The sequence below is a fragment of the Colobus angolensis genome, unplaced genomic scaffold (assembly GCF_000951035.1).
Source record: "Colobus angolensis palliatus isolate OR3802 unplaced genomic scaffold, Cang.pa_1.0 Scaffold400, whole genome shotgun sequence".
Taxonomy (NCBI): domain Eukaryota; kingdom Metazoa; phylum Chordata; class Mammalia; order Primates; family Cercopithecidae; genus Colobus; species Colobus angolensis.
In genome coordinates this window covers 3097035-3123300 of record NW_012117378.1, presented here as the reverse complement: position 1 = coordinate 3123300, position 26266 = coordinate 3097035, and the positions used below count along the sequence as shown (strand labels likewise).

The 26266-nt window shown below is 40.4% G+C and overlaps 1 protein-coding gene across 2 annotated transcripts in view; it reads left to right on the top strand.

Annotated features, from left to right (window-relative positions):
- Positions 1 to 21291: 21291 nt before the first annotated feature.
- The window catches only part of INPP4B (inositol polyphosphate-4-phosphatase, type II, 105kDa), an 825859-nt gene continuing 820884 nt past the window's right edge, over positions 21292 to 26266 (top strand). For both annotated transcript variants that reach the window (XM_011955816.1, XM_011955817.1), the window contains exon 1: positions 21292 to 21610. The gene's annotated coding sequence lies outside the window, so the exon portion shown is untranslated. The remainder of the gene's footprint in view (positions 21611 to 26266) is intronic.

Below are 26266 nucleotides of genomic sequence, written 5' to 3'. Positions count from 1 at the left end.
CAGACGCCCTTCACAACACCAAGCTCAAGTGTCCTAGGTAGACTTCAGACTGCTATGCCAGCAGCGAGGATTTCAAGGCAGTGGATCTTAGCTTGCTGGGCTGCTGGGGGGTGGGATCCACTGAGCTAGACCACATGGCTCCCTGGCTTCAGCCCCCTTTCCAGGGGAGTGAATGATTCTGTCTTGCTGGCATTCCGGGTGCCACTGGGGCATGAAAACAAAAATCAAAACAAACAGCAAAATAAAAAACCTCCTGCAGCTAGCTTGGTGTCTGCCCAAATAGCTGCCCAGTTTTGTGCTTGAAACCCAGGGCCCTGGATGCATAGGCACCCAAGGGAAACTCCTGGTCTGCGGGTTGGGAAGACCATGTGAAAAGCATAATATCTGGGCTAGAATGCACCGTTCCACACAGCACAGTCCCTCAAAGCTTCCCTTGGCTATTGGAGGGAGTTCCCCAACCCCTTGCGCTTCCTGGGTGAGGCGATGCCTTTCCCTGCTTCAGCTCACTCTCTATGGGCTGCACCCGCTGTCTAACCAGTCCCAGTAAGATGAACTGGGTACCTCAGTTGGAAATGCAGAAATCACCTGCCTCTTGCGTTGATTTGCTGGGAGTGGCAGACTGGAGCTGTTCCTATTCAGTCATCTTGCCCAAATTTCTTTCCAGAAATTGACTTTTAAATGTAAAATAACTAGAGTTTCAAGTCTCCATCAAGTTTAATGTTTAAAGGTGAAAAAAAGTCTTGAGATCTATTTGATATTAAATCAGTGTTATAGGCACAATGATATAGGCTGACTCAACTTGCTCATATATACAATTAAGTGCATGCATACTGTTCTGCATTTGCTTTAATTTTAAAGGAAAACAATAGAATAATAACTGGAAACTTGTAAGAAAATATTTTGCCCACCTTAATCTCCAAGTCATATTTTAAAGCCTTATGTAAATAGAAAGCTGTGTTCCCTCTTGGGCTTATTTGGACCACATGGAATTATGGACCTAAAACTTATGTAAATTCAGAAGGCATTTCAATTATCCTGTATCTGTACAGGCCAAGAAGAAGCAAGTCTTGGTATGGCAAATGTAGTCAGTAGGATTCACCACTGCTGCTCTCAACAATCCATATAAATTGCTGCATAATTAGCCCAGCTGCAATAATCCATCGATCATGAAGACAAGCTGCAGAGAACCAAAGCCATTGATTTTGCCTGCTGTGGAGTGCTTTGCTAACCATGTGCAGACCTGGATTTTAACACAGGGGAATGCAGAGCCCACCATGTGGCTTGCTTCTGCATTGGCAAACAGTGCGGTAACAATTAAAAAGGGAATTCTGAACAACCAGAAATGACTGTTTTCAAAAGCCTGAAAGTACATGGGGTGTCCTTGGAACTAGAGCTATCTGAGAGGCCCACATTTCCTATTACTGCTGATTAGGAAGATAGAATTAATTAATGCCTCTCTTTGTCAAGACCCCCTTAAGAGAAAAGAAGAGTGACTTAGGGATGATAGTGGTAGTAAAGGAGACCACATGTTGTTTTTAAAGAAAACATGGAAAGAAAAATTTTGAGTGATATTAATAACTTGGGAAAAAATGTAATCTCAGAAAGCTAACCTGGAAGCCATCCAAAACTTATTTTTAGAATCAAACATGCCAGACACATTTAGACAAAACCAATATTCTAACTCATCAAAGATAGAAACTTTGCAACTGTATGCTGGAGACCTAATCTCAAAAATATATGTAACAGTTCTTTTAGAACAAAATGCATATTTTATTGGTGGCAAAATTTACCAATTTAACAAAAATGTCAAGTACAAATAAAATGGAATACTTACCTTCCTTACCTATACTATATTCAAATTGATATAAATCATGCATAAGATCAAGAATATAATCTGTGATAGACCAGTTATTAGGAAAATTCAACATAGTTTGACAAGGCTACTATTTTCTCCATGCTCCTTTTAAACTCTGGTATGACCAGCACAGAAGGGTCCTAGGGTAGTGAGGATAAATTTAATCTGTATGTAATTTATTGATAGAAAAAAAACTTTTTGAAATTGAATTACATGTAGAAATAAGCAGCATCATTTGTTTTGTATTAGATTCTTCAGAAAAATCTTAAAATCAAACGCAAAGACACCAGAGTAAGTCAAGGGGTTTGAAAAAAGATTTATTAATTAGGGTAGACCCAGTTAGCTGAGAATGGATCAGCACAATTAATATACTTTTGGAAACAAGAAGAAATATTTGAATCAGAAAAAATACACAGCCTTGTTCATGCATCTGATTTAAAAGGAAGGTTCAAGATATTGTTCAGTTTCTGGATATGACTTGATAAATACTAATATCAAGTCATACCAAGAAACTACAGTTTATAAGAGAGGAAATGGATTTATTTGAGAATTTGAAATAGTAATTTATTTAGATTAATGCCACTAAGACTTATTTATCAATATATCATGAGACTTGATAAAAGATATCACTGAGATTGGATATCTTGTCAGTGCCTGAGATCTTTCTGTGGGGTAAGTGCTGTGAAGACAGTGGAAGGGGTAGGAAATGTTCAACCTCATAAGCATAAAACTACATGCAGTTAGTATTACCAGGACAGGCACACAGAAATGCTCCAGGAAAGTAGTTCCTATTGAAGAAGAGTTTTAATACCAAATAATGGGATGGTAGATATTTATCTAATGGATGATATGAGCAATCTAAGAGCTGTAAATGTAAGGACATTTAGCAAGACAGATAGGTTGACATCAGGGAATTCTGTCAGCAGGTAGCAGGGTTCTGATCACAGGAAGTGTCCAGGGAGAGAACTGTCATGGATAGTGCAGACTGGCTTGCTCAGAATCGATTCCCACCTCTTTCTAGTGCACCTTTCTACACCACAGAGGCTGTGGAGCTAAAATCTTCATTTCCCACATTTCTGGATGTAATTTATGCTCTGCCAACCGAATAGACTCACATAAGACTTAAATCTAGAACTGAAATAAAAACGAAGGAAAACTCAACAACATAAAACCCAAAACTCTAATCAAAAATGGAAAATGGACGTCAATAGACATTTCTCCAAAGAAGATATACAAATGGCCAATAAGAACATGAGAAGACGCTCAATGTCACTAATCACTAGGGAAACGCAAATGAAAACTACAATTTGATATCCCCTCACACCCATTAGGATAGCTACTATTGATAAAATAGAAAGTAAGTGTTAGTGATGATGTGGAGAAATCGGAACACTTGTGCACGGTTGGTGGGAATGTAAAATGATACAATGCTGCGGAAAACAGTATGGCAGCTCCTCAAAAAATTAAAAATAGAATTACCATATGATCCAGTGATTCAATTTCTGTATATACGTATAAATGAATCGAAAGCAAGGCCTTGAGATATTTGCACACTCATGTTCATAGCAGCATTAGTCACAATAGCTAAAATAATGGAAGCAAACCAAGTATCCACTGATGAATAAATGCTGCAAAATATGGTATATACATATAAGAGAATATCATTCAGCCTTCAAAAGGAAGGAAATTCTGACATGCACTACCACATAGATGAACCTTGAGGACATTATGCTACGTGAAATAAGCCAGTCACCAAAAGACAAATATCACATGATTCCACATATATGAAGTACTTAGTCAATACCATAAGAGACAGTAGGTAGAAGGGTGGTTATGAGGGGCTGCGGGGAAGGGGAGATGAATAGTAAGTTAGTGTTGAATGAGTAGGGAGTTCTAGTTTTATAAAATGAAAAGAGTTATGCAGATGGATGTTGGTGATGGTCGTGTAACAGTGTTAATTTTACCCAAGTTTTAAAAATTTGACAAAAAACAGAGGGAAAGGTGGCATGAGGTCCCTACTTTTGCTGGTGCAGATCAAAGTGGTAGTGCTTTGATCTTGAACTAGCAGCTGTCATCATGGCTTCTTGATTTATCAGGTGGCTTCCTGATTATGACCATGGCAACAGCATTTTGGGTGGTCCATTTCAGCATCATGATTTAAGAGATTTTTCTGGAAGATCAGTCTAAAGTCTCTTCAGTTTATAAACCATTTTATACGCCATTTCACAACTCATAAAACAAATTTCTTTCTGTTGACACAACCTAGAGTGGCTTTTGTTCTGTACAATTAAACCTCAATAGAGTAATTGCTGTCTCTACTGGTTGCAAGCAACAGACTCTCAAAGAAATGAGCTTCTGTGATTGGTTAGCTCACCAGTTTGAACTGAAGACAGCTAAGATTCTCTGAGCATTATAACTGGTACATGCTGATAATATATTAACTTAAATAATCACCTGGGGTTGTTTAGAATAAGAAGTCTATCAAAGGTGGTGTTTTGAAGTGTTAAGTAATGCTGATCATTACGGGTAAAATAAGGAATGTAATGATAGTTGTGTGTGTGTGTGAGGTACTGAAGTTTTTCCTCTGTTTCAAAAAGCTTAAAGAAAAAATGATAAAATAAGATCTAAAGTTATTTGTTTAAAGCACGATCAGATAATCAAGGAACTTCTGTGATTTCCTTGAAGAATCTCTTCTGTCTTGTAGTTGCTGAACTGACAGAGCCAAAAAGCTGAACCCCAGTGTGATTCTTAAGTTGCTGAACTGCAAGGCAGGATGAATTCATACATTTAGAAAGTGTTTATTGTGAGCATTAGGACTTTTATTGGAAAGAATGGGACCAGGAAAACTGAACCAGGGACATGTGATAAATTCTTATGTCTCCAAGTACCTTAAAAACTCATTTCACTAAGTATTTCTTAGTGAAATATTTTATTTTATTTTTTATTATACTTTAAGTTCTGGGGTACATGTGCACAACATGCAGGTTTGTTACATATGTATACATGTGCCATGTTGGTGTGCTGCACCCGTTAACTCGTCATTTACATTAGGTATATCTCCTAATGCTATCTCTCCCCCCTCCCCCTACCCCATGACAGGTCCCAGTGTGTGATGTTCCCCACCCTGTGTCCAGGTGTTCTCATTGTTCAATTCCCACCTATGAGTGAGAACATGTGGTGTTTGGTTTTCTGTCCTTGTGATAGTTTGCTCAGAATGATGGTTTCTAGCTTCAGCCATGTTTACAGTCCCACCAACAGTGTAAAAGTGTTCCTGTTTCTCCACATCCTCTCCAGCACCTGTTGTTTCCTGACTTTTTAATGATCACCATTCTAACTGGTGTGAGATGGTACCTCATTGTGGTTTCGATTTGCATTTCTCTGACGGCCAGTGATGATGAGCATTTTTTCATGTGTCTGTTGACTGCATAAATGTCTTCTTTTGAGAAGTGTCTGTTCATATCCTTTGCCCACTTTTTGATGGGGTTGTTTGATTTTTTTCTTGTAAATTTGTTCAAGTTCTTTGTAGATTCTGGATATTAGCCCTTTGTCAGATGGGTAGATTGTAAAAATTTTCTCCCATTCTGTAGGTTGCCTGTTCACTCTGATAGTAGTTTCTTTTGCTGTGCAGATGCTCTTTAGTCTAATTAGATCCCATTTGTCAATTTTGGCTCTTGTTGCCATTGCGTTTGGTGTTTTAGTCATGAAGTCCTTGCCCATGCCTATGTCCTGAATGGTATTGCCTAGGTTTTCTTCTAGGGTTTTTATGGTTTTAGGTCTAACATTTAAGTCTTTAATCCATCTTGAATTAATTTTTATATAAGGTGTAAAGAAGGGATCCAGTTTCAGCTTTCTACATATGGCTAGACAGTTTCACCATACGCAAATCAATACATGTAATACATCATATAGACAGAACCAAAGACAAAAACCACATGATTATCTCAATAGATGCAGAAAAGGCCTTTGACAAAATTAAGTATTTATTGAAAACAGAAGCAAACCTGTTTCCTGTTTTATGAAGCTGTTTCTTCTTGGCCTGAGGGCCCTGCAGTAACCTCACTGGAGGGAGTTAACCCACAAGGAGGTGTCAATCCTCTCTACATGCCCTACCCTCTAGCATTTCCTTCCAATCCTTAACTATAATCAAATCCAGCATGCTGATGTGGTGGCAAACAAACACCAAGTCAAAGCTGAAAGGATAAGTCTTACTCAACAAAAAGAATCACAAGAATTTGTTCATTTGCAATGGCAAAAACCTGGAATATGTGTGGCAATGGATTTCAGTGGCTCCAAACCAGGAAGGGAGAAGCTTAATTTTAGATTGGGTTGAATATTTTGCATTGAGTGCACTTGCCAGAGATTCTGGGTTCAATATGCTCACTTGAGCAGCTCAGAATGTTTGATAGAAATGTGGGTGCATTGGCAGTCAATGCTTAAGTTACGATGCCAGAAATTTCTTGAGATAATGTAGAGAAATGGATGCAAACACAAGGAAACATTGGGGCATATTTATCACATGCAAATCACTCATCTATACCTAATCATGCCTCACAAGAGGGCCCAGAAGTTACCTTCTTCATTGAGGCACTACTTTCATCAAGAAATAACTTAATAAGTATCAGAATGGCTGTCCTCTGCAGGCCAGACCTGAAGGTTGTAGGAGCAGCTACCAAAGAAAAGGCTTCTTTGATTTCCATAGTGGGATGGGGACCCAGGAAGCAGAATGATTTCTATGAGGAGATAGGGGCCCAGATGGCAGAATGCAAAGGACAGCACAATGACAGGGTTCAAAGACAGAGGCAAAATAGGTGTGGTTACTATAATATAGCAGATAGTAGAGTTTGAGAGATGATCGCAAGGTTTGACTGGTAGTGGCTAATGGAGTGAGAAGTTTCTAGGACCAAAAGAGGTATGTAGCCATTATCATCCCCTTTGATCTGTATAAACTGAAACCAAAGCAAAAACAAAACTCTAGGTGATCTGAAGAAATACGATGAAGAGTTATGGCCCTATTACTGGTTCATAGACCCATCACCCATAAATGACAGGGAAGCCAGGAACTCTTGAGGAAGTACCCTATGACAGTGCCACAAGCATGTACTGTACGTCTTCATTCTCATCATCTTCTGAAAAGGGCTTGTAGTCGTGTTTCAGCAAAATGAACCACTTAGATCTCTGGGGAATTATTGACATGAGTTCTAGCTAATATCAACCCTGGGGGACCCAGAATGCCACTGTGGTCCTCTACTCTGAGGAGGCTTATAGGGGTCAGGGAGTCTAAGTGGGGATTTTGTCTACATTTGCCTCACAGTGGGACAATGTGGACTCATTGGTGAATTATTCTGTGTTTACTGTCCTAGTTTCCATTTGTATAGTTGGAATAGACATACTTGTCAACATCTCCACATTGGCTTTCTGATTCATGGAGTAAAGGCTTTGAAGGGCCAGAGAAAGCCTCTGTGCTAAGGGCACTACCAAAATGCCACATACTTGGAGGGGTTGTAGAGATCAGGGTTGCTATTAAGCAGTTGGAAAAGGTAGGGATCATAATTCTTATTACATCCCCCAATTTCCCCACATCCTCATTAGGTTCTTGCATCCTCATTAAGCTTTCCCATTTGATGGGTGAGAAAATACATGGGTCTTGGGAATAATAGCAATGGATTATCACAAACTTAATGAGAGAGTGATTCCCGTTGAAGCCGCTGTTCCATATGTGGTTTATCTTCTGGAGCCAGTCGGCACAGATTCTGATGCCTGATATACAGAGTTATCTATCAAGTTGGCAAATGCTTTTTAAAAAAATACTCCAATGAAAAGAGACCACAGAAGTAATTTCCTTTCAACTGGCAGGAACAGTAATGGACTAAGGGCTACATCAACTCTTTGGCTCTGTGTGACAATTTAGTGTAGGGATTGGCAAACTTTTCCTGTAAAGGGCCAAATAGTAAATATTTTGGGCTTTGCAGGCCACATATGGTCTCTATTGCTTCTTCTTCTTCTTCTTCTTCAACCTCACAAAACAAAAACCACTCTTAGCTTGCAAGATTTACAAAAATGGGGTGCAGGTCAGATTCAACTTCCAGACTGTAGTTTGCTGACCCCTAACTTAGCTCCTAGGGACTTTGGCCACCTCACCAGTCTACAGAACATCCAACTGTTCCATTACTTTGACACCACTGTTAGTATGGAATCCGATGAGCAGAAGGTAGCTTAGATGTCTTAATAAGACACTTTGATGTCAAAGGTGAAAGACAAATCCTTTGAAAGTTCAATGACCTGTCCAAGACACAAAGCCAATTTTCAAAAAGGTGTTTTTAATGTGGGGGTTCACCAACAAGGAAAAATGTAGTCAGTAGAACTGGACACAGGCTCTGGGAGGGATGAACAATAAATGTCTCAAATCTGGCTCTTCCAGTATCATGTGGCTGTCTTCAACACCCTCTCATCAAGTGCCTTTGGAACTGAGAAGTGTCAAATGGCTCGGCTGCAAGGAGAGGAGAAATGCAGTGGCCAGGAACTGCAGGCTTTGATAAAACAAGTCTCTGCAATATTGATTCTGAGCCTCTTCACCAATAAGCCATTTGGATTGGGAATATTGTCTGTCATTGAGATAGAAGCCAGTCACTTTTACCTTTAATTTTATTCCTCAGATTCCCAGAAAAAAAATCTACCTACAGGTGATATAAAAATAGCTACATCTCAAGAAAATTTAAAAGAAAGAAACATTCAGAGATTGCTGAAAACTATGTAATTATGTAATTGTGCAAGTAGGAATGACTTTTCTTCTCTATTCATTTTAAGAACAGTTTAAATTGGCTTGTACATTATAAAAATTTAGCCTTTCATCAATACTTGGATAAATAAACTGCAGCCTCCCTGGAATATAGATTATCAAGAGACAATCAAGCTGTGGTTTACTATTTCACGTAGTATGCTTTCTCTTTCAGAATTAATAAAAGCCACAACTGCATGTTTTATTATAGAAAACAGAACAAAGACTGGGCAGTGCTTCTCTTATTTTAGAAAGATAAAGCTCCACAATTAATAGTATATTAGGAGTTTGACCTGAATGATAAGAGATTTGACTTTCCTATGCTGTTTTGGCTTAACCTCATCTATAAGTGTGGTCTGTAGTGGTGACAAGTACTTGAACCTCTCTCTTTGATTCCGTGACCTTTAGTAGAAACACATTTCACTGTATGTGTGTATATTTTCATCAAAGACTACTTTCTTATGTATTTGAATGTGTATTCATTTCATTAAGGACCTCTATTAGCCTGGTGGCTAATATCCCCTTCAAGCTGAAATCCCCAGCTCACAGCTCTCTGCTCTCAGACACAATGCTAGGATGCTTTTTTTTTTTTTTTTTTTGAGGAGTTTTTTTTTGTTTTTTTTTTTTTTTTTTTTTTGGAGGAGTTTCTTTCTTGTTTGCACAGGCTGGAGTGCAGTGGTGCAATCTTGGCTCACTGCAACCTCTACCTCCTACGTTCAAGTGATTCTCCTGCCTCAGCTTCCCGAGTAGCTGGGATTACAGGCACCCGCCACCATGCTCAGCTAATTTTGTATTTTTAGAGAGACAGGTTTCACCATGTTGATCAGGTTGATCTCAAACTCTTGACTTCAGGGGATCTGCCCACCTCGGCCTCCCAGAGTGCTGGGATTACAGGCGTGAGCCACCACACCCAGCCAAGATGCTCTTTAGAGCATGGCCATCTGATCTAAGGCTAGCTTACGTGTGAATGGGTCTGCAACCTATGAGGCAGCTTGCTGCAAGAGGCTCTCTTTTTAACAGGAGAGATGTTAATGATCTCAATCTAATGCTATCCTTTGCAATTTAAACTGAGGAGAATGGAGATCATTCAGTTAGTGGGAGAAGAGGAAAGGGTTAACTCTAAATAGAAGCACTGTCAATGAAAATTGCTGAGAATTATTAACTATCCAAGGGAAGCATGCAGAAGACAGCAAGACTGTGGTCCTGGATGGCAAGTTCACCAAATTTTCCTCATCCCTCCCCACATAGCTACGTAGTAGAAAGTGACTGGGACCCCAGTAACACCAATGTCAGCAGCTTCTCTGGCAGAGAAAAATGACAGATATAGGGAGAGGGGACCTGCCATTACAGGCCAAATACCACAGACTTATAGTATTTCATGTTTGCCCAGTATGTCTGTGTTCCTTGTAACTATCACCCAAACGTTTGCAATTTCTTCAGCTTTCAAGGATCACACTTCCTTTAACAAACAAGATTAGTTAGGGCTGGCATCCTGTTTTATTTTCGGAAGTCTAGTATTTTTTTTTTGATCCGAAAAATGTTTCTATATTTCACCCATTTTTTCTGGTTTGCAGAGCCCCTTTAACTAATCATCTTCTGGTTCCAACTCCATGGCTGTTTTCTCCAGACTGTTGCTGCCTCCCTTGCCTATCCTGGGAAGGAACAAGTTACCAGGTTAGGCTAAGATTCTGTGACTGACTGTACTTTACACCTGGGAGATGGATGGGAAGCACAGGAAGGAATGACAGTGGAGGAAGAAAAAGAAAAACAAAAAGGCGATTTCTTAGTCTTCTATACTTCTAAAGTCCTTCATGAAGGGTACATGGGATGGGGAGTGTTATGGATTTAATGTTTTTTCCTTCCTCCCAAATTCATATGTTGAAATTCGAATCTGCAATGTGGTGGTCTTAGGAGGTGAGGCTTTGGCTAGTAATTAAGTAATTAAGTCATGAGGGTGGAGTTCTCATGAATGATTAGTAACCTTATAAGGAAGAGGCATGAAGAAGTGATTAGTCTGGCGAGACAACATGAGGATATAACGAGAAGATGACTGCCTATGAATCAAAAATCAAGACGCAGAACCTGCCAGCACCTTGATCTTGGAGTTTCCATCCCCTAAAACTATGACCAATAAATGTTTGTTGCTTAAGCCACCCAGTCTATCATATTCTGCTATAGCATTCTGAGCTAAGATATGGGGGTGGAGCAAATGGGGGTGCTGAAGGGATGCAACTTGGTCTGCCAACATGTTACAGGCAGGATTCCCCGGTTTTGAAAGAAAAATACCTTTGGTCGTGGGTTCCCTTCCTGGGGTCTCGTTCCTCCAAAGTCTTTTGAGGTCCAGCAAGAGGCAAATCCAATTTCTCCCTTATCCACTAACCCTATCCCCCAGTTCAAAACCTTCCTCCAAAACACATTATGCTCAGAGATTTGGTAGGATCCAGAATCATCTAGAAGACAAACTTTTCATCATCTTACAGAGCTGTTTGCCCCTTCCCACTGTTTTGGAACTCCCACTGTAGAATAGAATTCTTTTTGACTTTACCATTACAAAAACCCACAAAGTACTTTTTCCTAAAATAGAACAAAATTTGACCACATGGTTCAAGTTAAACTTCCATTTGGAGAACTTGATAAAATGTCACAGTTTTAAAATAGTGGTGTTTCCCTTGCCTTCTGTTCCCACTCACCCCGGCATATCCCATCTATCAAAGCTTTAAAAAATACTTGAGTCTACTCTCAGCTAGAGCTTTTGGGTATAAAACCAGAAAAGGGTAACTCAGATGGAGGGGGAAGTTATTTTTATATTACAGAAAGCACTAAGTGAATCACTTATTTGTTTTTATTATAACTTTCCTGAAGCTAAACTTCAGTCCCATAAAATGTAACTTCGTTTTAGGCCAAATAAAATGGTTGTCTTTGGTTGTCTATTCACATTGATGAATTTTCTCAACTTTTTCCTTAGGTTTCAAATGATCCTATTTGCCCATAAGTGCTGTGTTTCAAAGGAAAAACATTTTTGAGCTATCTATAATGATTTCTCAGCTTTTAACTTAGAGAATGTTACAGTGATTCTGTGTGAGAAGCTTACATTCTATTTACAAAGAAAAATATCTGTAACTACATTTTTCTGGAGTATGCTGTAGATACAAACACTTCAGTGTATATAAAAAAAGTTACTCTGGAATGTTTAAAGTTTTAAAAGAGTTAGTGATTCCACATGTGCATACACAATATACATACATACACAGCCACATATTTGTGTAACACTGGATACTACTTTTGAAGTATTCAAGATGAATTTTCTCCTTGTGGTAACAAATTTTTTCTCTGAATCTACTCTCTCATTATGGTCCCATAAAAGGGTAGCACAAATGACACCAGAGAAAGAGGAGGAGATGATATAGGAGCCTTGGCGAATAGGGTGGGAAGGTAGAAAGCTGGGAGAGGAGAAATGGCAGAAAATGAGGAGGAGGAAGGGCAGGAGAATTGTGACTTTTCCTTGTTCATCCTTACAGGCTGATTGGCAGTGGGAGAGAGTAGATACAACAAGACACAATTTGAAGAACTCCAAACACAACGGGTCTCAGAAGTCTCACACCCAGCATGGTGTAACATGTTAGAGAGTGTTGGCAGAGGGAAGTGTCCGGATGGATATGCCATGCAGAGATGCAAAGTTCCTGATGACCTTGTGGAGCAGGGAAGGGTGCTGAGAAAACTGTGGATCAGAAGGTGTTGATCAGCGGTGTGGATCCCCATCCAAACGTGGAGTCCAAGACAGCCAAAGAGGACTCCCCAAACTGACAGATTTTCAACAAGTTAGTGAGAAGTTCAAATTGGATCTAATTTCCCTTAAAAATAAATAAATACAACATTCCCTAGATTCCAAGCTCTCAGAGTTTTCTGGGGCCTTTGCATCTGTTGCATAAACCTAAATAAAACACGGTTGGCTGGGCGCGGTGGCTCAAGCCTGTAATCCCAGCACTTTGGGAGGCCGAGACGGGCGGATCACGAGGTCAGGAGATCGAGACCATCCTGGCTAACACGGTGAAACCTCGTCTCTACTAAAAAAAAAAAAAAAAAAACTAGCCGGGCGAGGTGGCGGGCGCCTGTAGTCCCAGCTACTCAGGAGGCTGAGGCAGGAGAATGGCGTAAACCCGGGAGGTGGAGCTTGCAGTGAGCTGAGATCTGGCCACTGCACTCCAGCCTGGGCGACAGAGCGAGACTCCGTCTCAACAAAACAAACAAACAAACAAACAAACAAAAAACATGGTTTTACTCTTAGGAGGAGCTTGCAACCCAGTGAAGGAGACAAATGGTTAAACAAATACAGTGCAGTAAGAGATACAACCAACTAAAATGCTCAGTGCTAGAAGACCACAGAAAAGGATTTACCGGGCAGTCTTCGCAGAGTAGGTAATGTTCCAATCAGACCTGAAGGATAAGTCTACCAGGAGGGCCTTACTCATGCCTGTGTTGGGATGCCTGCCAATTATGTTCCCTGAAATCCTCCATCTATCAAATGCCACTGCATGAAGATTTTTCTGATCCTTCCAGCTCGATTTAGTTTCTCCTGCCTTCTAATATTCATGGCACTTTCGCTTACTCTATTGACACATAATATCTCACTTCATTTTGTACCTATTTGTATACTTGCCTTGTCCCCTCAGCTAAATTATCTGTGCATACCTGTGCTGCCACATCCCCTTGTGTGTACTAGACACTGTTAACCTAAGTAACAAACATAGAGAGGCTCTCTTAAAGAAAAAGTTACTTATTTGAGAATAGAGCATTGCAATGGGAATATGTGTGCATTTCATAGCAAACCATGTGCATATTCAGGACGGAAAAGAAAGTCAAAGGTTTTTAAAGGACAAATGAGGAGGATTACACAACTGATTCGAAATGATATTATTTGGCTACAAATACCAATACCAGGGATGATGCCAGGCTGGGTTGAACGGGCAGTTGCGAGGCAGATGTCCATGCAGAACTATTTTTTGTGCAAGGTTGTGATGGCCTTTGTGCCAGGTTGTGCTTTTTGCAGAACTCTTTGTGATAGTTTTTATTGTGAGGCATAGTAGTGTGGGAACCCTTTCTTCATGGGTTTCCCCAGCTCTATTCATTAGGGAGGTTTTCCTTAATTTAACATTAGTGTTTGACACCTGTTATGGGCTGAACTGTGTCCCTCTCACCCCAGAATTCATATGTTGAAGCCCTAGCACCCAGTGCCTCAGGATGTGACTGTATTTGGAGATAGGAATTTTAAAAGATGATTAGATTAAAATGAGGCCATTAGGGCAGGCCCTGGTACAATCTGACCAGCATCCACATAAGAGGAGGAAATTTAGACACACACAGACACATCAGGGTTGCACATGCACATTCCATTTTGATACTGATAACTCTCAGACACTCAACAAATATAATGTTAGAGTAAACCAAATAGGAAATAAATAATAGAAGATAGGTTTATGAAAATCAACTCTAATTCTACCAAACAAGGAAGACACAATGTGTGCCCTTTTCACCTTTTTATTCCCAGAGCCAAGCGCAATTTGTGGCAAGTAGTAGATGCTCAGTGAACACTTGTTAGAACTGAATTGAAGATACAGGAAAGAGGGTTGTAAAGGTAAACTGAGAGTTAGAAGTGGTTCTGCCGAGAGTCTCCATAACAAACTATGTGGAAAATTCTTCTCTCATATGGCAAAGACTTTAGCCAGATTCTCCAGAAGTGTGTTACTGCTCACAGTTGCGGACCAATATTTCTATGACAATTGTGAGGTTGTAGGTAATGGTGAAATAGCTAGCCTAGAACACAAACGTTGGATGATTTCATGAGGGCACTGCTGTTGCCACGTCCATGCCCATCTTCTTCAGTCTTAGCAAAAGATTATGGGTAAGAAAAAGTAGCACAAGATGGACAGCAGGTCATGTCCTCACAGTGTCTTGGATTTTTGGTCACTCTAGGAGGAAGGGACTATTATCCCTAGTTTTACAGATAAAGAAACAGTGACTCAGAAATTTTAAGGCACTTGTTGAATGTGGCACCATGAGTGGAGCCCTAATTTGTCCAGATCTGAAGCACAAATTTTGCTTTGATGAACAAATGAAGGAGAGGACTCTCCAGAGATACAGGTTTAACTAAGAGGTTCTAGTATCTTCTGACACCTGACCAATTCTTCTGACTTGCTCTGGTGATTACAGTTGGTCTATTTCAGCCAAAGTCAGGTCACCAGGAGATGGCAGAGCTGGATTACACCAAGGAAAAGAGACCCGGGATGGTATTTTGACAAGATGATTAGATATAGAGAAAGTTTTGAAAATAGGTGAGAAGAATCTGTTTATGTCTTTAAGTGTGGAAGATAAGATAGAGACATTGATGAACAAAGTGTAACAAAATATTCAGAGGTAAGATGCTCACTTCTGGAAAGAACGAGTGGCTCCCATCAATCTCCCTGATCACCACAAATATTTCCTAAAAATGTGTCTGATATATAAGGCTGTTTTCCATTTTATGCTCTTAGTGACATAATTAGGTAATAAAAAAGTGTTTGGATGAAAATGGGGAGAGTAAGAAAAAGAATTAACTCAGATGTTTTCTTTTTTGAAGACTTCTGTTAAAAAAAAAAAAGCTTCCTACTTCTTGAAATGAAGCAGCATAATACTGTCACCTTCAATCTCCCTAAATTTGAATATAGCTATCTTTACCTAGTCATTATATATAATTTTTCCATTTGTGATTTTATTCTTTTTCTGGCATTTGCTAAACAAAATTATGTAAGCTATTATGTTGTAACTTACAGATACTACTCTCTTTAAGAAAATAGCATTTCAGGGCCGGGCACGGTGGCTCACGCCTGTAATCCCAGCACCTTGGGAGGCCAAGGAGAGTGGATCACAAGGTCAGGAGATCGAAACCATCCTGACTAACACAGTGAAACCCCGTCTCTACTAAAAATACAAAAAAATTAGCTGAGCGTGAGCCTGTAGTCCCAGCTACTCGGGAGGCTGAGGCAGAAGAATGGCGTGAACCCGGGCCCGGGAGGTGGAGCTTGCAGTGAGCCGAGATGGCACCACTGCACTCCAGCCTGGGTGACAGAGCAAGATTCCATCTCAAAAACAAAAAAACAAACAAACAAACAAACAAAAACAAAAACACGGAAATAGCATTTCAAACAATATGTCAATGGAGAATTATACCTATTAGCAGTTATTTTTCAGTTAAAAGTATTTTTCCTACAGCCAGATTTAAAGAATCAGATAATCTAGGACAAATATTCTTAATATGGAATCATAGATGCTGTTCAGGGTATCTATGGGCTTCCTGAGAAGGCATTAAAACACGAAATATAAAAGGATATCAGTTGAGTTTTAAACCTCGGGTGTAAAAATGGAACATAATTTTTCTACCATAAATTTAACTTAATTATAAGCCCCTGTTTGTACTCAGAAATAGCAAATTTAATTTAGTTTTCTTAGTTGTATCCAGTAAGCTAAACCAAGTCTATGCTGGTTTAAAACTTACTCAGTTTAAGTATTGCTGCCCCTCCCTTTTTCCTTCTCCTTTACCTCCAGGGCAGCTTGTTGGTGCAGGGGAGACTTATGCAGCATTGTGACACTGGGGTACACGTCTGTCATTTTCTGAAGAGCTGACTTGGCTTCCATTCTACAGGTGTGAATGAAGATGGCATTACTGTAGTGCGTAGCCATGGACTCTTCTGAGGTCTTTGCCATGGCAATTGTAGCCACACCTCTATGTTTCCATAGACAGACCACGCCCTTCCCTTGGCATTTAATCTGGTTGCCCTCCCAGGGGACCTCTTGGTGATTACCTGTCTTGCTGGCTGTCACTCCTGACTAACTTCCAGGCCTCCTATAGCCCAAAGGAACCACAGTCTCTTCCTCATCACTTAGGCAACAAAATCTCAGGGATCGTTGGCCCTTTAGGATCTAGATAAGGCAAGCATGTATACTCCCACTTTACACCCTTGCCTTCTCGATACTCCAAGGGGAAAACAGTACAGATATTTTTACTCTTGGGTCCTCTTTACATAAGGGAGAAATTTATATTCAAACTTCACCGCTAGACCCTTCCTGGAATTTGTTGTAGTGCACATTTGTTATGGGCTGAATCTTGTCCCCGTCAAATTCATATGTTGAAACCCTAGCACCCAGTATCTCAGAATATGACTGCATTTGGAGATAGAGCCTTTAAAAGACAATCAGATTAAAAAGAGGCCATTAGGGCAGGCCCTAATCCAGTCTGACTGGTGTCCTTATAAGAGGAGGAAATTTAGACGCACACAGATACCAGCGCTGCACATGCACATGGGAAAGACCACATGAGGACACAGCGAGACAGCTACATTTGCAAGCCAAGGAGACAGGCCTCAGAAGGCAAGCCTGCCTACTCCTCGGGCTTTGACTTACAGCCTCCTGAACTGTGAGAAACACATTTCTATTGTGTTAGTCGCCAAACCTGTTGGTAATAGGTTATAGCAGCCCTAGTGGACAAATACAGCATTCCTCACATTATAACTCTCTCCCGTCCTTCTAAGAGCTCAATCTTCATTTCCTACTACAGCTTAGTTAGGTCTCATTGGAGCAGGAGCTGGTGGAAGAGGGTGCTAGTTCCCTGCGTTCATATATGTTCCCCACCCCAATTCAGTTTTTGACTTGTACATACTGGGCATTTTGAAGGTTTTGTTTAAGAATCTGGAGTCTTTATTTCATTTGTTCAAATAGAAATGACTGGGGGAAGACAAAATCAATATGAAGTGTTAAGTTCCAGATCTCGAATAAATATGTCATATAACATCCCATTATAACTGTGTGTGTGCATGCTCATATTTTTCTGGAAAATGAGTCCACAACTCTCCTCAAATTCTCCAATGGATTTATGACTGCAAAAATGTTAAGATTCACCACTGTATTATATTTGAAATATGACTGGTTTTCAAATATATGATTTACATACAAAATACATACAAGTATATGATTTTACAAATACACTATGTAAAGTGAGAGAGCCACTAATGTTTATTTTCAATAAATGTAAAATTGTAGCACACTCATTTGCTTTCTTTTAAAAATCTCTTATTTAATTTGCCATGAAAAAAGAAGCTAAAGTAAACTGTCTGTGAAAAACTTGATTTCTTCCTCATACTCACCCAGTCCCATGCTAAGAGATCATAAAATCATACTGCTACTTATACTGGGAACAGCTATCTTCGAGCACTACCAGCAGTAAGAAGCATTCCATCTTATTCAATATTCAAACATGCGTATGCATTAATATACCATAGAAATTATTGCTTTTTTAATATTTCTTTTTCCTACTTTCTTTTGCCTTTTGTGTCAATGTTCATGAAACAACCAGGAATAGGAGATAGTAGTGATAAGAAATGACCTGTATTCCTCCCCTCATTTTGGGAATTTTCATCTTTTTCTTCTTCTTCAGCCTACCACTCTAATCTACCTGATTACTACATAGGTACTATGAAAATGTCACTTGATTACTATCCTTGGCCAAGGTTGTTGGCTGGGGTTTGGTAGCTGGAAGAATCACAGTACTTGGAGAATTTGGAACTGGTTCACAAGTTATAAAGTTTAAGAGTCGTTAGCAACCATGCACTTTAGTGCACACCAGATAAGCAGAAGGAGACAATGTGTGTGGGGAGAGAGAGAAAGAGGAGAGAGATACAGAATGTAACAGTTAGTGTAGTGGGGGAAAAGAGACAGAGAAATTTCTAATGGCCTGTCTCTGTTTCCAGTCATTCCTAGTGCCCAGTAGCATTCTTGTTTTGGGGTTCCGTGGGGCAGCCAAGTATCTTTACAATAATTTACCCTTTTTACTTTAGTTCTTATTTCTAACAACATCCCCCTTAATTCAAATACACACAGACATACACACACAATCATACACACAAGAGATGATGCTAATGTATATATAACAAAGTTTCTGTAATGTTTAAGTTTATAAAAATTGAAATAAAACAAAGACTTACTTTATGAGTTATCGTTAACATAACTGAATAAGCATTAAAAAACCTATATGATGTTTGGTGCTATATTCTAGAAGAGATTTTGAATAGTGAAGGATCATAAAAGTGTAGATATGATGTCATATTAATCTCACCTGAGATAAAAATCTAGAGGAACAATGAATCTATGGAGAGAGTGTAGGCTGCTTCACTGCAAAGGAGAGTGTGACAACAGCCCTGTAGATCCTGGCTTGATTTTATTGTTTTAGATAGCAAGGTACCTGCAGGGAATCACCTTTGACTTCTGGCCCTACAAAGATATTTCAAAAGGAGACGAAAAATATTTTGTCCTTCATTGGCAAATGGAGTTATGTTTTGGGGGTACAAGTGGGCAAAAGTTCAAGGTTTGTAAAAGTGAATGCTGAATGAGTTTATTAAACCATGGAAGCATCTGAATTCTCCAGGCTTATTCAAGGAAAAAGCCACCAAATAACTAAAAAAGGTAAATATCAGGATGATTGATGGATTTTTAAAAATGCCTTGTGGTACATGCATCTGATGGCATCCTGATTCATATTCTCTCTTTTCCCAGAATTCAAACTGCTTACATGATATGCTTAAGTAAGTCACATATTTCTCAGCCGCCCTGTAAAAGGACTTCAGCAGCATGGTCCATGTCTGGACTTTAATTATAATAGGGTCATCTGAGCATCTCACTTTAAACTCATTTCCATAGAATCAGTAACTGCATTTATTTACCACTCAGTCTTTTAGGAGGTATGGTTTGGTATTTCTGGCATTGCTGCTGTAGTCTTCATAAACACACACATGTGCACAGACACACACACACACTCTTCCACTTAAAGTTAGAGGACAGATATGTTAACTATATTTCCAATTTAGTAGCAAAGCTCTGACATCCTAATGTCCTGATATTATTTCAATCTCTCTCTTGTGAGAAAAATCAGAAACCGCCCAGTGAGAAAGTTCTATCATCGTTCCCGCAGATCTCTATGAACAGAACTACCCATTGCTTGGAGATGGGTGTGTTCAGTGCTGCCCCATGGAGGAGAAATCTAACTGTGTGATGGCTTCTCAAAGTTGATCCACATCTTGATAGGGTTTATTTATTTGTTCCTCACTCTCCTATCTCTCTGCATTCAACTCACTTGGGATAGAAGCTGAGCATAGGAGAAAAAGCTTGAAGAGAAGCAAAAGGAAGGGCTTCAGGGGCGCCAAGCAATTTCTGGCCTATAGTGTTTATTAATTGGTTCTCTAAACATTTATTGAAACTACAGAATATTAGTTATTGTCCCAAGCTCTGGGAGCAGAGTGGTGAGAAAAATAAATGAAACGAACAAACAACTCCCCCCTCCAAAATAAGAAAAACAAAACAAAAAAACCCCCAAAGTCCCTGTCCTCACTGGCGAGGCTTATAATGTGATGGTCAAATGTTTGAGGAGTGAAAGGATGCCTAGATGCAGGCAGTGACAGCAGGGGTGACAGCTGGGGGTACATAGAGCTTCCTAGTTTGTGAAACTGTTAAGCCCCGACTTAACCCAAATTGATTTCACTCTCCTGACTTTGAGATTCCAGTCTTTTTGCATGGCAAATGTAACGCTTGTGTACAAGCATTCGTACACTGCTTTATTTTAACTGTGAATTTAAAACGCCCTCAGGGAGAAGGCCTGGGGTGTCTTTATGGGCTGACTCTGGGCACCTGTACCTTTGAACGGCTCCATCAAAACCTTTCCGAGAGAGCCGCCAGGTGGCACCTGTAAGGCGCAGATGGGGAGAGTCATTTGCCCCACACCCTACACAGCCTGGAATAACCAGGGTGCGTGCTTCCCCCTGTGGGCTTGTTGGCTAGGAAGTGGGGGAGTTTTAGTCTCCGTCCAGACTGCTTGCTTACATACCTCGTTTTCCTGATACCCCAACACACTCAGGGCGGATTTGTCCCCATGCACCAGGGATATCAAAGGCATGTCACAGGCTAGTTGGGAGCATCACGGCCTCAGTCACCCGCCCCGACGTGGGGACTGGCGGTGGGTGGCCAAGGGCTGTTCTGAGCTGGTCTCCCCAGCCCTACCTCCGCCTGGGGCAAGGGGAGGAGAGGCAAGAGACAGGGGTCCCAGCGCGGCTGCAGACGGGGGTCCCGCGGGCCTGAATGGATGCCTAGACGCAGGCAGTGACAGCAGGGATTCCAAGCCCCTTCAAAAAAACCCTCGGTCTGGGGACTGCGCTGCCATAGGCCGGGGTCTGGAGAGCTTTCTTTCTTCCGCGGGTTCTTTCTCTGTGGTGTCTCCGGCCCCCGCGGCAGCGTGGCGGCCTCGGTACCCCCTCTTCGCGGTAGCGGTGATCCCCCAGCCCAGTCTGCGTGTCCGACCCAGCGGGCAGAGGGGCCGCAGAAAGGGGTCGGGGTGCGGGGTGTCAGCACACGGAGCCAGCGTGGTGATTTCGGGGTGGGCAGCCCGGCCACCGTCTCCGCTCTATCAGTAGCGGGAAGCGAGCTGCGCCAGTTGCGCGACTGTCGCTGCCGCGGCCGCCTCTACTCGGTCGCTGGTGACATTGGGAGGAGACCGCTTGGAGAGAGCAGAGGAGGAGGAAGAGGAGCGGGGAGGGTGGGGGTTGGGGTGGGGGAAGAAAGTAGCAATTGTGCCAGGGGGCGTGTGAGCAGCCGGAGAGCCAGCAGCGCTGGTGACAACTTCTCTGGGGCGCGCGCGGGGCTGGCAGGCGTGGAGCGAGCAGGGAGCGCGGCCGAAGCCAGAGGCTGGGGGAGCTGCTGGAGCCTCGCGAAGCCGCGGCCCGCGCCCTGCGCCGTCACCGCCGCCTGCTAGTTTCCTCCGGGTTCTCAGCCCCGGGTGCTGAGGCTTCGGTCTATAAATAGCAGGTTACAGCTCCTCCTGGGCGCGCACACGCTCACAAGCGAACGCAGGAAAGTCAGGCTAAAAGTGTCTGCTGCTGCTGCCGCCCCCTACTCCGCCTCCGGGAGAGGTAATTACCCGCCTGGGATCCTAGGGCTTGGTGGGGAATTTTGCAGGGTGGAGTGGCTCATGGTGGGTAATCCGGGAGGCGAGGGAGCGTGTCTGAGAGCGTGGCGGCACGTCTTGGAGGGGGAAGCCTGTCTGTTTTGCATCAAGTTTCTCAGTCTTGCAGTCTCCATCACCCCTCCAGCTCTTTAGCTTAAAGGGTGGGGTGTGCTGTCTCTCCTTGACTGCTGGGGTACCCCTGTCACCGCGCCTACCCTCTCGCCGAGCGCCCCTCCGCCTGGCGAGCGCGCGTGTTCGCATTCTCACTCACACACGCACACTCTCCGGGTCCCCGTGGAACTCTGAGCTCTGGCCTCGCTGACCTTCCAAGGCTGCGCCCACCTGCGCTGGCCCTGAGAGACGCTGAGGTTGGCCCGGGCACTCGCTCTCACTCCCAATCCTGATGATCGCAAGCTGCCGCCGCGGCCGCCGCCGGCCTCCAAAGAAGTCCTTAAGGAGTAGGGACAGTGGTCCCGGGGAGTGAGGGTGACTGATGTTGGGGGTCCCGGTTGCCTTGTTTTTTTGTTTTAAAAATAAATAGCCCATCTCCTTGACCACCTTCATCCCACCCTCAACAACTCATTCTGGCAGAGAAGCCTGGCATGTCTTCTCTTGGCCATCAGGCAGCATCTCTTGTCCTACCCCAAAGAGGTCTCGCTGAGAGGTTAGGGCCTTGGCGCGAGAATGCCTGGGTTTGGAGGGGGGAGGTCATTGTTTCGAGTCTGAGAACTATGCCGCAGGCTCCTCAAGCTCTCTGGCACCCCTGGCAGGGCCCAGGACCGGAGAATGTCTGGGAGCCTGGTTCCTGAATGTACTTTCAGGCTGGTAGCTGATATGAAGATGAGGATGCTAGAACCACATATACCTGTTTTTCCCCTTTCCCACGCTTCTGAATTCTCCCTTCCTTGGGGGCAATAGTTTCTGCTCCTGGGGAGGCAGCGTTTCTCTTCGGGGACAAGAGGGCGAGGAAGCACATATTGATTAGGTTGTTGCTGCTGCTGCACAAAACTTACTGGAAAAACCCTGTAGGGTTTTCTATTACTCTTGTTTTAATGTTGCAAATTTGCTCCTTTTACTCTTTTATCTTCTCCTTAACTAGAACTAGTTTTCATTTCTCTTTCTGGAATGTTATTTGAGGTCATTACATTTTATGACTCCAGATGTTACATTTTGAGTATATCCTTCCTCTCAGTATGACAGACAGAACTTGTTTATAAAGGTGTGGCTCTGTAAGAAAAAGCCTAAAGACAGAGGATAAATTCATCTTCTCTCTCTCAAGATGAGCTCCAGATAGTTCTTTTATAGGTGTACAACTACATTTCAAAGACCTTGCTTGAAAAAGGAATTTTCTTAATGAGTTCTGGACCAGAAATGGTAGTAATCTGACTCAATGATAAAGCAGCACAAAAGGTGCAAGGAATCATCAACAGGGCAGCTAGCTGATGATGTGTAAGAAGTTGAGTAAAGCAAGGACTGGGCAAGTGAGCATTGTCAGTTCACACAGTATACAAAGAAATGCATCCTTTCCTTTGTGCATTGATGCACATACATGCATTATGTGTTCCTTTGTGATATAATCCGGTAAAGCATTGATAGGAAATGATCAATAGTTTTGTGAAAGGTACATGGGCATTAAAGGTTGTACTTCATGAATTTGTAGTAATGTAAAATGCTATTGCAAAATGGATTGCTTTTTCAGTGTATTTCTTTAAAATGTGATTTAGAAGATTGTCCTTGAAAGGTTATGAAATGTGTGTGTGAAGATAGGCTAAATGCTCAGTGTCATTAAGAAACATGTTTGCTGATTGAAATACTGCTCTTATTCTAGGAGAGTATTCTCTTTGATTAAGCAAATCAATATTTATTTGTGATAAACTAATGATCATTATGATGTGCATATTTATAACTCAAATTTGCTTTTGACTCTTTATAAAGTATAAGAACAACCAGACAGACCATTTAGTCTTGTCCCTCTATTTAAAGTAGCATGCAGTCAAAGGTATAGGCAGAAAATACTTTTAAAATGTTGTGTTTGAGCTTCAGTTTGGGGCTGCAAACTGAATGACTTCATTTCTCATAAGATTTTTGTCAAAACACTAAATGGCTCTAACATCATAGAGTCATCAGTTAAACTTGTTTATAAAATAATGCTATTATATTTTATTTGTGTGAAATGGAAAAATCATTAAGCTTAGGGAAAAGCCAGATATTTGTTCTAAACTGTGCAACTTGAAAGTAATTAATTCCTCTCTGAAACCTTGGAGTATCTTCTAGTATAAGTACTATAAATCCCCAGATGGGTAACAAAGTTAACTTTCACTACCTTGAGGCAGAACCCAAGATGGCAATTCTCTGAAAGACAGAAAAAAACCCTGCCAACTGATCTTAAAACTCATAGCAGCCAAATGAGTGGCCGTTTCTAGGTAAGTATTTGACATCTGAGAACAAAAAGTTAAAGAAATTGTGGAATCATAATTAGTAAGTAAAGTGCTTATTGAATATCTATTACATCTTCTTATTTCATAGTGAGTAATGCCCAGTAGTACTAATATTAGATATACAAATATCATACCTAATCTGTATAAAATAAATTCTTGTCTTTCACAACTATGAGGATTTTAATAGATAGAAATGCCCTGTTTTAAATAATCTCAAGTTAAATGTTCAGGTGAAAGCTGTATGAGTCTCTTCTGTATTATGTACTTTAGTTTTTCAACATGTCCTGTATATCTTTCTAAAGCCTTAAGGAATCTTTCCATAGGCCATTTTGTTAATACTTTCAAAAAATGTCGCGTTAGAAACCTTTGATTAGAGAATTCTTTGGAGCATACTCTAATCATATATACTATAATATTTAGGCTTCAGACATGAGATTATTAAACAATTTTAGTTTAAACATTTATTTTTAGATTAATTCAAATGATGATGCTATGATTGAATTTTGTTGTGCAAGGTACATATAGTCTTTGAGTTCTAAAACTTTAGATCAGTATATACCTAGAAAAGATCAGTATATAGCTGTAAAAGACATTAAGATATGTGCAAAAATTTTAATTACTCTTTCAGTCTCAGACACAATTGTCACTTGAATCAAGGTGATTCAAGTTTATTTTTTAAATTGTATTTTCACTATCTTGTAGATTAAAAGAAACATTTAAAATGTTTAGGAAATTTTATGGATTATATTATATATAATATATATGAATTATGTATATCCAGTATATTATGTTATTTTAGGATTATTATTTATAAATATATAATATATATATTCTTGGAAGTATCTCACTATCAATGGCATACCATAAGGCCAATGGAATATCTAGGAGCCAGAACTTTAGATTTTTTTAATGGACTGTGTAATTTCACCAAACATTAGCTGTTATGATAGATATCATTCCAACATGATGTGAATTGGGTTTCAATACAGGGTATGTCCTTAAATAATATATTTCAAACTGAATTTCTTGAGTTGCAATATTTTGAGTAAATTCTATCTTCTGTATTAGGCAGCCATGCCAACTTGGTTTCCTGATTGTGTATTGAAAGTCTTTAAATAGCCCTATGCAGAACTAAGTGAAACAGATTTGGCAGTAATTTGTTTAAACTGATTAAAGGAAATTTTGAGAAGTTTTTCAAATCATGTAGTTTTGATGATACATTTCTTTGGGAATTATCTAAATCAATAATATTCAAGGGAATGAGGGCAACATCTCCTCCCTTGAAAGGAGAGTATCTATCTAACTATCTATCTATCTATCTATCTGTCTATCTATCTATCTATCTATCTATCTATCTATCTATCTATCTATCTATCTATCATCATCATCTATCTATGTCTATCTATCTTTACATGCTCTTCTGGTTATCAAAATAAAGCAATGCAACAAACAATGGTGAAATTACTCAATGTTGTTCTTTGTTGTTTCACAAGGATAGAAAAGTTTGTGAGATACACAGACAACTTAAATTGTCATGATGACTTCTAATGATTGGAGTAACAGCATCGATGTAAAGTATCTTCCAAGATCAAAAGAAAATTATAATTTTTTAAAATTTTCATTTACTAGTTGTTTATAATAGATCATTTATTTATACATTTTGAATAGCTTTGAAGGAGAACTTCGAGATTTTTATGTTTCTCAAAAGAGAGTGTGAGTTTTTCAATGTTAAGTGACAATGATTTACAAGGAATCATCTTAATATTTTTTACTATGAAAAATTTGACAGAAATATGAGCCTTTCACCTTTCACCTTAGTTCTTAGAATAGATAGCTGTAGTGCATTAAGTAGATCAGACTTGGGAACTACCATTTTAGAATACAATGAATCAAATAGAATATACTCCCTTATCATCAATAGCAATCTTTCCTTTAGTTCTTTCAAAATGGTTCTCATTCATTTTCATGGGCTTTGATTTCTTAGCCAAAAGATCAGAGATGAGCTGTAGCCACTAGAACAACCAAAACACAAAAACTATTCAATGCTGGGAAAATAAAAATAAAGTAGGAATAAAAACCAGTGGGATCTTTAATTGAAGTTAGAACCTATAGGTGCACGGAGATTATGGCTATCTTCAAGAAAGCTTTAAAGTACTATCAGTGATAAGTTAACACTCTATGAT